A 12,694-nucleotide genomic window follows, 5' to 3' on the forward strand; every position below is an offset into this window, starting at 1 on the left:
CCCAGACTGAAAGAACTCTGCTTACAATCTAGATGGATGGATAGACAGACAGACGGATAGATAGATATGTTTATCTGAGATCAAAATTGGCAAGGACTATTAGCTTCTGGAATAGACCAATCTAGATATTAATATTAAAACAACCCTTTCTGAGCTAGAAGAAATAGAAGTGATGATGGTGGTAGTGGTAGGAGATGAGGGGAAATTGAACACTAAGTAAAGGACAGAAGGTTGGGGGCGAAGGAGACAGCTAAGCCTGGAAAGCACTTCTGGCGCGTCTTCCACACCACAGAACACTCGGCCTCGATGCGGCTAATAGCACATCTGGCACACCTGCCCAGCTGCCTGCTCTGCCTGAGGAGATTCCCTATGAGGCATTTCTGTGACTCAAAAGAACGGCTAAGTGGTTCACAGGCCTCGTTGCTTAAGGGTTTAATGTTTTCCAGGTGCCAAGTGTGAATGGGGATTTGACCACCTACAGGTCCTACTGTGTGACCTCAGAGTCATTTCAAGCTGCCTGCTCATCTTTTATGAATGTTAATTGATAATGATGCTTTATAATGATGCTGAATATTTAAAAGAACATTTCATAAACTGGAAGAGAATCGTGGTTAAAATTCATACAGCCTCAAAATCGGTACGCTAATCACACAGAAAGGCAGAAAAGGCAGAAAGTGGTGACTCGCTGTGCTCCTACAATCCAATGTCCTGGCAAATACTTAAAAATTTTCATTAGCTTTTACAGTATTAATTTCTTCCTCTGCCACTACGCGGGCCTCTCACTGTTGTGGCCTCTCCCGTTGCGGAGCACAGGCTCCGGACGCGCAGGCTCAGCGGCCATGGCTCACGGGTCCAGCCGCTCCACAGCATGTGGGATCTTCCCGGACTGGGGCACGAACCTGTGTCCCCTGCATCGGCAGGCGGACTCTCAACCACTGCGCCACCAGGGAAGCCCTGCCTTGGGGTTTTAAACTTGGGATTTTTTGCTGGCATTTACTTGATTAAAAACACAGCATTGATTTTGCTTTAATACTTAACTGTGCTTTATTTTTATTTTTCCTCTCAAAGAAAAAAGAGTTACTGAGAGCAGAAAGGAGAGAGACATTCATTTGGTAATTCAGTCAGACTGAGTGGCTAACTTAAGCCTTATGGAGGACCCTGAAGGAAAGGATGAAATGAAGGGCACACAGCAGCCCTGCTCACACGTGCTGTTATTCTCAATCACTGTCCACTAAAGTGGACTGGCCGGTTAATTTACAGGAAAGGGGCTCTTGCATTTGCAGGATTATAACAGAATTTCAGCTATCAACAGCACTGCATTTAGAATCACAAAACCTGAACTTGAACCCTACTTCTGTCATTTACTAGCACTTTAAACTTAGGCAAGCTATTTCACCTCTAAGTCTGCTTTCTTATCTGGAATGAGAATGTTCCAGGGTCTTCTGACTGGAATACGAATTTTCCTGGGCTTTTACAGGGATTAGATTGAAATCACAAAAGAAGAAACATTCCAGACAATACCTGATGCATGACAGACTTTGAGTACAATACTTGATGCATGACAGACTTTGAGTAAGTATTAGGCTATTTTCTTCCTTCCCATTTTAATTAATAAAATATAGCTTTGGAAAAACTGTTTCTGTAAGTCACACTTCTAATTACTAAAAGCACTGGCAGAGACAAAAATCTATGTAAATTAATTCATAACAATTTTCAATGCCCTATCAATCATACACTATCCCAGTGAAAAGGGGTCTGATCTTGGCAATTTTCTAATCCAATCCCCCCCTCCTTTATTTTAACATCTTTATTGGAGTATAATTGCTTTACAATGGTGCGTTAGTTTCTGCTTAATTACAAAGTGAATCAGCTATACATATACATCTTGCGTCTCCCTCCCACCCTCCCTATCCCACCCCTCTGGGTGGTTACAAAGCACCAAGCTGATCTCCCTGTGCTATGCAGCTGCTTCCCACTAGCTATCTATTTTACATTTGGTAGTGTATATATGTCCATGCCACTCGCTCACATTGTCCCAGCTTCCCCTTCCCCTTCCCCGTGTCCTCAAGTCCATTCTCTACATCTGCATCTTTATTCCTGTCCTGCCCCTAGGTTCTTCAGAACCATTTTTTTTTTTTAGATTCCATATATATGTGTTAGCATACGGTATTTGTTTTTCTCTTTCCGACTTGCTTGTATGACAGCTCTAGGTCCATCCACCTCATAGCAAATAACTCAGTTTCGTTTCTTTTTATGGCTGAGCAATATTCCATTGTATATATGTGCCACATCTTCTTTATCCATTCATCTGTTGATGGACACTTAGATTGCTTCCATGTCCTAGCTATTGTACATAGTGCTTCAATGAACATTTTGGTACATGACTGTTTTTGAATTATGGTTGTCTCAGGGTATATGCCCAGTAGAGGGATTGCTGGGTCGTATGGTACTTCTATTTTTAGTTTTTTAAGGAACCTCCATACTGTTCTCCATAGTGGCTGTATCAATGTACATTCCCACCAACAGTGCAAGAGGGTTCCCTTTTCTCCGCACCTTTTCCAGCATTTATTGTTTCTAGATTTTTTGATGATGGCCATTCTCACTGGTATGAGGTGATACCTCATTGTAGTTTTGATTTGCATTTCTCTAATGATTAGTGATGTTGAGCATTCTTTCATGTGTTTGTTGGCAATCTGTATGTCTTCTTTGGAGAAATGTCTGTTTAGGTCTTCTGCCTATTTTTGGATTGGATTGTTTGTGTTTTTGACATTGAGTTGAATGAGCTGCTTGTAAATTTTGGAGGTTAATCCTTTGTCAGTTGCTTCATTTGCAAATATTTTCTCCCATTCTGACGGTTGTCTTTTCGTCTTGTTTATGGTTTCATTTGCAGTGCAAAAGCTTTGAAGTTTCATTAGGTCCCATTTGTTTATTTTTGTTTTTATTTCCATTTCTCTAGGAGGTGGGTCAAAAAGTATCTTGCTGTGATTTATGTCATACAGTGTTCTTCCTACATTTTCCTCTACGAGTTTGATAGTGTCTGGCCTTACATTTAGGTCTTTAATCCATTTTGAGTTTATTTTTGTGTATGGTGTTAGGGAGTGTTGTAATTTCATTCTTTTACATGTAGCTGTCCAGTTTTCCCAGCACCACTTACTGAAGAGGCTGTCTTTTCTCCATTGTATATTCTTGCCTCCTTTATCAAAGATAAGGTGACCATATGTGCATGGGCTTATCTCTGGGCTTTGTATCCTATTCCATTAATCTATATTTCTGTTTTTGTGCCAGTACCATACTGTCTTGATTACTGTAGCTTTGTAGTATGGTCTGAAGTCTGGGAGCCTGATTCCCCCAGCTCCGTTTTTCTTTCTCAAGATTGCTTTGGCCATTCGGGGTCTTTTGTGTTTCCATACAAATTGTGAAATTTTTTGTTCTAGTTCAATGAAAAATGCCAGTGGTAGTTTGATAGGGTTTGCACTGGATCTGTAGTTTGCTTTGGGTAGTAGAGTCATTTTCACAATGTTGATTCTTCCAATCCAAGAACATGGTATATCTCTTCATCTCTTTGTATCATCTTTAATTTCTTTCATCAGTGTCTTATAGTTTTCTACATACAGGTCTTTTGTCTCCTTAGGTAGGTTTATTCCTAGGTATTTTATTCTTTTTGTTGCAGTGGTAAATGGGAGTGTTCCCTTAATTTCTCTTTCAGATTTTTCATCATTAGTGTATAGGAATGCAAGAGATGTCTGTGCATGAATTTTGTATCCTGCTACTTTACCAAATTTGTTGATTAGCTCTAGTAGTTTTCTGGTAGCATCTTTAGGATTCTCTATATATAGTATCATGTCATCTGTGAACAGTGACAGCTTTACTTCTTTTCTGATTTGAATTCCTTTTATTTCTTTTTCTTCTCTGATTGCTGTGGCTAAAACTTCCAAAACTGTGTTGAATAATAGTGTTGAGAGTGGACAACCTTGTCTTTTTCCTGATCTTAGTGGAAATGGTTTCAGTTTTTCACCATTGAGAATGATGTTGGCTGTGGGTTTGTCATATATGGCCTTTATTATGTTGAAGTAAGTTCCCTCTATGCCTACTTTCTGGAGGGTTTTTATCATAAATGCATGTTGAATTCTGTTGAAAGCTTTTTCTGCATCTACTGAGATGATCTTCAATTCCCTCAGTTTGTAGACAAGGAAATTGACATAGAAGGGTTAAGTGAGACACACAGGTACATGGTAGCACAGTCAAGACTTGAAGCCAGGTCTTTTGTCCCGAGTCCAGAGTCTTCCCTGTTACCATGCTGATACTACCGCATCCGATGGACATAAGAAGTGCATTTGGTCAGGGTGCCCATGGAACCTGATGGTACAGGGATGCTTGCAAGTTTTCAGTCTTTGTTCTGAGCAAGTGGCCTAACCTGGCATGTACTTAAATCACAACAGAAAAAGGAGCACTTGATCTGGCCAACAAATAAATACTTCAGGAATTTATGGAAAGATGAGAGCTAACCTTGAAGCTAACCTAGAGCTGGCCTCATACACTTATCTCCATGGCCCATAGTGGTCTGATTAGCTATGTCCTAAATAGCTCTACCCCACAGTAGCATATGAGAGTCTAGGCATGATGGATGGGAACAAAATAGACTTGGGAGACTTCCAAGTTTAGCATATACCTTCTTTCCCCTGGGCATCTCATCTTCAACTTGGGCCCACAGTCAAATCTTTAAAGGCAGATTTTGTCATGTGGTACACTTCAGAGAATACCCACCCAGCACCACTGATGGGATTTTGGAGAAAACTTTCAGAGCAATGGTATTCAGAGAGCAGTCTGAAGACTTGTGCCAGGTTGGCTGGCTGCACCACTAGGGAATCCTCTGGACAGAAAGCTTTAAGAAATAGAGATCCCCAGGCTCCTCCCTTGGAGATCTTCTTTCAGACAGTCTGTGGTGGGGTTTGGGCATCTCTGTCTTTCAAAAGTGTCTCAAATACGTTGATATGCAACCACCACACTAACTCAGGGGAGGGGCATTGGCAGGAGATGGGAGGGACTTGCACAAAGGACAGGTGTAAGGGCTTCTAAGCCAAGTGCCTCTCCTCCTGGCACAGATGAGGTGACATGAAAGATGACAGCTAACTGTCCTCACCTTGCCCTGCTCTACCGTAAGCTACTCCTCCCTCCACAGTCAAACTTAATAGCCCACTTACCTTGAGTGAACCTCTACTTAGCATTACACTCTGCCCGTGGGGGGTACCCATCTGCTCCCTTAGTAGGCAGTGTCATCCTTGAGTTGAGAACGGAGACTGTGTGTATCCTTCCATGATCTCTGTACTTAGTGCTGGGCCTGGTACAGGATAGGAATGCAGTGAGAACATGAATTAAATATAACCTCCTTGCTATCAGGAAATGAAATCACCTCTTCTTTGGCTTTAGGAAAAAAGGATGTTGACATGCTTGGAGAAAACTTCATGGAATTGTGAATTCTGAGATTTATTTTTCCAGAGAACTGGTAGACTCAATGCTTGAGCGCAATTTCCACGTGACAAATCCTAACTTGACGAGTGACAGAAACACCCGCAGTGTCACTTCAGGAGATGAGCTATGTGGCCCCTGGGCTTTCCACATGGCACCCATGATTCTTATAGTGAGTCAACCAGTGGCTGTTAAACAAACACAGATGCTGATCTGGGAAGCAAAATGAAGTCAAAAGCTGGTGAACCCACAAGTCTCCAATAAATCAGCCCTTAAATCAACTGGTATACTTCGGGAAGTATGTAGTCTTCTGAAGCAGATTCGTCTTCAGCTGCTCCAAATTAATTTTGGGATTTATAAAACTAGAATGTAGGAATGAGGAAACAATGAAAGTGTCAGCTTACGCTGGTACCCAAAGAACTCAAGTGCATGAGCAAGAGTTACTTGCCAGGGTCCGAGACACAATTCTGCTTTTTACTGAAAATAAGGATACTGGGGGTCCCAACTGAGCCTAAACTCTATTACTTTTTGGCTGTGGCTCAGGCAAGGCTAGAACGACAACTCTGGCCAACTCAGCAGTGGATCTACCAGAAATTTATGAGACTAAGAGTAGTCTTGGTGAGAATTCATCTCAGGGGAGAAGAGAGATAGTCAAGCTTGGCTTTGCAGTGAAGATTCAACCTCAAGCAGCAGCCGGGATTCTGTATACGTCTTGGTGTCTTTCCTTCACATTTGTCTCCTGACCTAGTCCTTATGAACTCATGTCCCAATCTATAGAGGGGAGACAAATAGAGTGGGGATACAGTGGTGTGCGGTATATAAATACGGGTGTAACTACACAGTGTATATAAAACTGCACCTAGTCTAGGCTGAAAGTTAAGGCTTTACTTCTTTGTCTTTCAAGCATTAGGTGAACAAAGAAACTTAGTTCATAGCTATTCTAGTGAAAACCTCCTGTCTTTTCCACATTCTTGAGCATCCTCAGATACCTGGAAGTCTCTCATTCTTGCATCCTAACAGAATTCTCCCATCCACATAGTCTTGTCCATCCTGGTCCATCAGCCTCCTCTCTCCTCTGTACAGAGCATCCTAATATGCATCAGAAATGGCATATCCCTCTACCATATGTTCCCCCTCCTCAACCTGGGGATGTGCTTCTTTGCTTTTCTCAAACAATCCACTTAGATTTTGTCCTTTACCTCTTCAGAAAGGAGGGAGGCAAAAAAGCTAAGTAGGGGGAAAGAAAGGAAGGAAAAAAGCTGTGAATGTCTATATGTTTATTTCACTTCATCACAGCCATTTCAGAAAAACTCATAGAGTTTGGAAGCCAAACAACCCCTTTTTGATCTCACACTAACAGGAGGAACAAAAGGTGGAAAGAAGAAATCTTTATGGTTTTCCACAGAGCCCCATATACTTTGGACAGAATTTATAGCAGTTGATGGGAGCCAAAGTGGCTGGGGTATGTTGAGACGATAGTAGCACATTGTGGCAGTAGCAGCTGACAGCACTCTTTGAAAGAAGCAGTACCTGGGAGAGGCAGAGGTCATGCCCAGTGGCAGCATCAGGCCCTGTGGAGGTGATGGTAATACCCATGATAGAGAGTGCCCTGTGAGAGAGAGAATCGCTGTGGGCTCTGTCAGCTGATACAGGGCACCTTCACATGGGTCCCCACCCACTGGATGCCTTGGCAGACTCACTCACTTGTCCCTGAATGAGTCTGGAACAGAAGACCAAGAAAAGGGCACATGCCTTTTTGTCACTAAAAGAATTATTTGAAGCACATGTGAGATACCACTTAAGAGCTGAGGGATTGGTGTGAGAGTTGGTGATACAACAATAGCAGATAGCGGTAAGAGCCAGTGAAAAGCAGGTTTTTAACATCACTGTAATTCCCTTGTCTTATGGTCTTCTAGACAGTAACACACATCCAAGAGAGAGAACGAGTGGCTTGAAGACACACAGATTACTCATGACAAAAAGTGGCGTCAGGGCTTCCCTGGTGGCGCAGTGGTTGAGGGTCCACCTGCCGATGCAGGGGACACGGGTTCGTGCCCTGGTCCAGGAAGATCCCACATGCCGCGGAGCGGCTGGGCCCGTGAGCCATGGCCGCTGGGCCTGCGCGTCCGGAGCCTGTGCTCCGCAACGGGAGAGGCCACAGCAGTGAGAGGCCCGCGTACCACAAAAAAAAAAAAAAAAAAAAAAGTGGCATCAGTATGTAAATCAACCTGACATACTGATATCCAGGTTTTCATGGCAAAATCTAGGCAGAAAGTTCCTCTTTTTAATACGAATTATTTTTGGAAGTCCCCAGGAATCTGTGATCAGAAGCCCCATAGTACATGTATGTCCATTACCTGATTCAGTGATCTCTTAAATGTAGGATGTGGAATGTATGCCCTCATAGAGATCCTTAAAGACATCCTTATAGTCTTTAGCCTTTGAGTGCTTGGGAATTAGATGGATTTACTATAGTACTTGTGCTATTAAAATATAATCAGGAATAGGCTTCTAGTGTTACCCTACATTTGCTTGGCTAAAGATTAATAGATGGATGGATGGGAGGAAGGATGGAAGGATAAATGAATGGGGACTAATTAGTTTTAATACTCCATAGTCTCTTCAAAGTAGCTAACAACATCATGGAGTTGAGTTAGCCATTGGAAGGATGTTTCCTCACTTTTCATTCTTCAAGTATCCCTGACATGATAGAACAAAAAGAATACTGGACGACAAATCAATAGATCTATGTCTGCAAATAACAGCCCTCAGATATGTCTCTTCACTTCTCCCCAACTTAGTTTTCTCATTCATGTAATCACAGAATTGGATTATACTGTCACTTAAATCCCTTTTAGCTCTAAATTCCTATGATTCTGCTTTTCTTCTGATATTCTAAATTGGGTTGAGCAATGGTTTTCCAACTTTTTAAACAAGTGGTTTCCTTAATCCATATAGTATATGGATTAACCTTAACATATAAAACAAATAAAGGCAGAAGTTTCATGGATGAATTTTGGGTGGAAGGCAGATTTTACAATTTCTTGGTACTCTCCTCTGTCCTCCTGCTGGTCCTTTTAGTGTTCCATAGACACCAATTTATGAACTTTTGTACTAGGGAAGTGGGCACTAAAGCCCTACAAACTAACTAGGTGCACTTGACGTGACGAACTAAAAGCCAAATCTTGAATGTAGCACAAGATTGGGGTACCAGTGGTTCTGGTTAGTTAAGGAGTCAGCTAGGAAGAACATCAGTTTCACAGTGGTGCCCTTTATGAGAGGGCACTGGGTCCACAAAGCACTAATTTTCTTTCCTCTATGATTTCAAGGCCAAATTTCATGAGAGTTCTGTGTCAACTTCACACTCCTTGAAAAATGAAGACACAAAGAGGAAAGCATCCCTGGAGGAGTTTTGGGCAGACAACCTTAAATCAGATGCAGGAAAAGGAAAATGCATTTAAACTTTATCAAGTAGCATGATGTAATGACACATCAATAACAAGAGCCTGTGGCCACATTTTTAAATGATGGCTTGGAATTTATCCCCATTGCTCTCTTCCCTCCCTTTCAAAATAAATGGCAAATAAGGTTGAGAGAGAAATTTCATCTATGCTTTTCCCTTTCTTCTTCCATTGAATTTGGAAATGAAAATAATATTGATATTTTATTTTTGTATTTTGTAAGAATCCTAACTGTAATCCATCATGTTCTCTAAAAATATTAGCAATTCCTTTTGACCTAGTAGAAGACAGTAAGTTTCACATTGACTTGCTGATGGGGGTAAGTGATAGACTATGGTACTTTCCAGCTATTTTAGGTAAAGCCTGTTGTTGACATAACTCTGATGGATGGTAGTAAAACACACTGGGCAAGAGGAAAAAGGAGCCAATGAGGAAAAAAATAACCATGATATTTCCCCCACCTTCCTCTCTCATCTGTCTCCCCACAAAAAGAATGGTATGTCAGAGAGACCTTCACTATGAGATTTATAATTGTTCCTTTATTTAGCACAGCTCAAGGCTGTAACTGACTATATCATCAGGGACTCTGCAGCATAAGTTGTTGAAACAGTCATTGAAAGTAAAGAATAAAGAACAGGAAAAACAAAACTTCTCCAGAGTGATGTCATTTCCTGCAAATGAAAGTTACCATCCTTTATTCCTCATCTATCCTTAATTTATTCCATCTCATCTTCAGGTTTGTTTAAATAAAGACTTAGATTTTAGGTGTAAATTTTTCCTTAGTGAAAAATAAAAATCAAAGATTTCTCTGCATAATTTTTCACAATATTTTTTCTTGTTTATTTATCCAAATATTAAGAATTTATGGGGTCTCCTATATGCTAATTACTCTTAAGTGCTGGAGAGAAAAAATGAATGAAACATGATTCCCTTCAAGAAACTCAAAGTTTGATTTTTCTGCATTGAAATCATAGCCTGGGTAAAGATAGAGAAGTCTCTAAACAGAATGCAATGTCCTTAACAGGAAGCTCAAAGTAAACCCCAAATAAACTGAGACTACTAGTAGGAACACAGGGAGAGAAAGATGAGCTAATTTTAGTTTTCTATTATAGCTTGGTTACATATCATTATATTCTCTCATTCTCTCCTTTCTGATCTAAGTTGGAGGTCCTATGCTATCATACCAGGCCATAGCCTCCTTTCTGACCCTAATGACAGACATGAGCAGCAATTTTAGTAGAAGCAGCTCACTGGTCCTTCCTCTTTTAACCTAAAGATGTGTAAGATCTGAATCTAAAAGGAAAAAAAAAATTCTGAAGAACAAAGAATACTTTGAAGTCTCTTGCAAATCTTTTCTCTATCCCACGTTTACATAAGTTGATGTAGTGGGAATCAGTTTTACATCTATCTAATTTAATCCTGCCAATGTCACTGGGAGAGATGGTCATTACTAATACTGATAGTCAAACAATTAGGTAATTTTTAAAAGTATTTTTTAACCCTGGAAAAAAATTCCTTTTTATATTGAATAGTGTTTTGAACTTTATTTTATTTTATTTTGGAAAGAAAATTTTAACATGAGATCTTTCCTCTTAAGAGATTTTTTTTAAATAAATTTATTTATGCATTTATTTTATTTTTGGCTGCATTGGATCTTCATTGCTGCGTGTGGGCTTTCTCTAGTTGCAGTGAGCAGGGGTTACTCTTCGTTGCGGTGCGTGGGCTTACTGTGGTGGCTTCTCTTGTTGCGGAGCATGGGCTCTAGGAGCACGGGCTTCAGTAGTTGTGGCACGCAGGCTCAGTAGTTGTGGCTCGCGGGCTCTAGAGTGCAGGCGCAGTAGTTGTGGTGCACGGGCTTAGTTGCTCCGTGGCATGTGGGATCTTCCCAGACCAGGGATCGAACCCATGTCCCCTGCATTGGCAGGTGGATTCTTAACCACTGTGCCACCAGGGACATCCTTAAGAGATTATTAACTGAACAGATAGTTAACTATAGGTACAATGATTTATGGCAGATCTCTAGAACGTGTTCATCTTGCTTATTTGAAGTGTTATGCTTGTAGATTAGTAGCTTCCCTCTTACCCTCTCCCCCCAGCCCTTGGCAACTACTATTCTATTCTTTGATTCTGTGAATTTCACCATTTTAGATACTTTAAATAAGTAGAAACACACAGTAGTTGTCTTTTCTGTGACTGGCTTATTTCACGTAGCATAATGTCCTCAAGATTACTGCATGTTGTCACATTTTCCTTCTTTTTAAAGGCTGAATAATATACCATTGTATATATAAATCTTCATTTTATCCATTCATCTGTCCAGGGCATTTAGGTTATTTCCACATACTGGCTATTATGAATAGTGCTGCAATGAACATGGGACTACTAATACCTCTTTGAGATCCTGATTTTAATTCTTGTGGATAAATATGCAAAGTGGGATTCTGGATCATATGTTACTTCTAATTTTAATTTTTTGAGGACGCTCCATGCTATTTTCCGTAACAGCTGCACCATTTTATATATCCACAAATGGTGCACAAGGATTCTCTTCACATCCTTGACAATGCTCAGTACCTCTTGTCTTCTTGATGATAGCTATTCTAATAAGTATGAGGTAACATCTCATTCTGGTTTTGATTTGCATTTTCCTGATGATTAGTGACACTGAATTTTATTTTTTTTCATATGCCAATTGGCCATTTGTATGTCTCCTTGGGAAAATGTCTATTCAAGTCTTTAGCCCATTTTTAAATCAGGTTATGAGGTTTTTTGCTCGCAAGATGTAGGAGTTCCTTATATATTTTGGAGAATAACTCCTTATTACACATGGTTTGCAAATATTTTTTCCCATTATGTTCATTTCCTTTTCACTCTCTTGATTGTTTTTTTTGGCTGTGCAGAAGGTTTTTAAACTTGATGTATTCCCACTTATTTCTTTTTGCTTTTGTTGCCTATGCTTTTGGTGTCATATCCATGAAATCATTGCCAAGACCACCATCAAGAAGATTTTCCCCTATGTTTTCTTCTAGTTGCAGATTCAGGTCTATCCTTTAGGTTTTGAATCCACATTGAGTTGATTTTTGTGTGTGATAAAAGACAAGAGCTCAATTTCTTTCTTTTACATGTGGATATCCAGTTTTGCCACCATCATTTATTGAAGAGCTGATCCTTTCCCCATTGTGTATTCTTTTTTTTTTATACAGCAGATTCTTATTAGTCATCAGTTTTATACACATCAGTGTATACATGTCAATCCCAATCTTCCAATTCATCACACCACCACTGCCCCCACCCCCCACCGCTTTCCCCCCTTGCTGTCCATACGTTTGTTCTCTACATCTGTGTCTCAATTTCTGCCCTGCAAACCGGTTCATCTGTACCATTTTTCTAGGTTCAACATATATGCATTAATATATGATATTTGTTTTTCTCTTTCTGACTTACTTCACTCTGTATGACAGTGTCTAGATCCATCCATGTCTCAACAAATGACCCAATACCATTCCTTTTTATGGTGAAGTAATATTCCATTGTATATATGTACCACATCTTCTTTATCCATTTGGCTGTTGATGGGCATTTAGGTTGCTTCCATGACCTGGCTATTGTAAACACTGCTGCAGTGAACATTGGGGCGCATGTGTCTTTTTGAATTATGGTTTTCTCTGGGTATATGCCCAGTAGTGGGATTGCTGGATCATATGGTAATTCTATTTTTAGTTTCTTAAGGAACCTCCATACTGTTCTCCATAGTGGCTGTATCAATT

The 12,694-nt window shown here is 40.4% G+C and overlaps 1 long non-coding RNA gene across 1 annotated transcript in view; it reads right to left on the bottom strand.

The window, feature by feature from the left end:
- Positions 1-5,234: 5,234 nt before the first annotated feature.
- Positions 5,235-12,694, bottom strand: part of LOC307186629 — a 53,237-nt gene continuing 45,777 nt past the window's right edge. Inside the window, exon 4 of the long non-coding RNA XR_013828433.1 lies at positions 5,235-5,338. This is a non-coding gene — a long non-coding RNA (uncharacterized lncRNA). The remainder of the gene's footprint in view (positions 5,339-12,694) is intronic.

Source organism: Stenella coeruleoalba (assembly GCF_951394435.1).
Source record: "Stenella coeruleoalba genome assembly, chromosome: 5".
Classification (NCBI taxonomy): domain Eukaryota; kingdom Metazoa; phylum Chordata; class Mammalia; order Artiodactyla; family Delphinidae; genus Stenella; species Stenella coeruleoalba.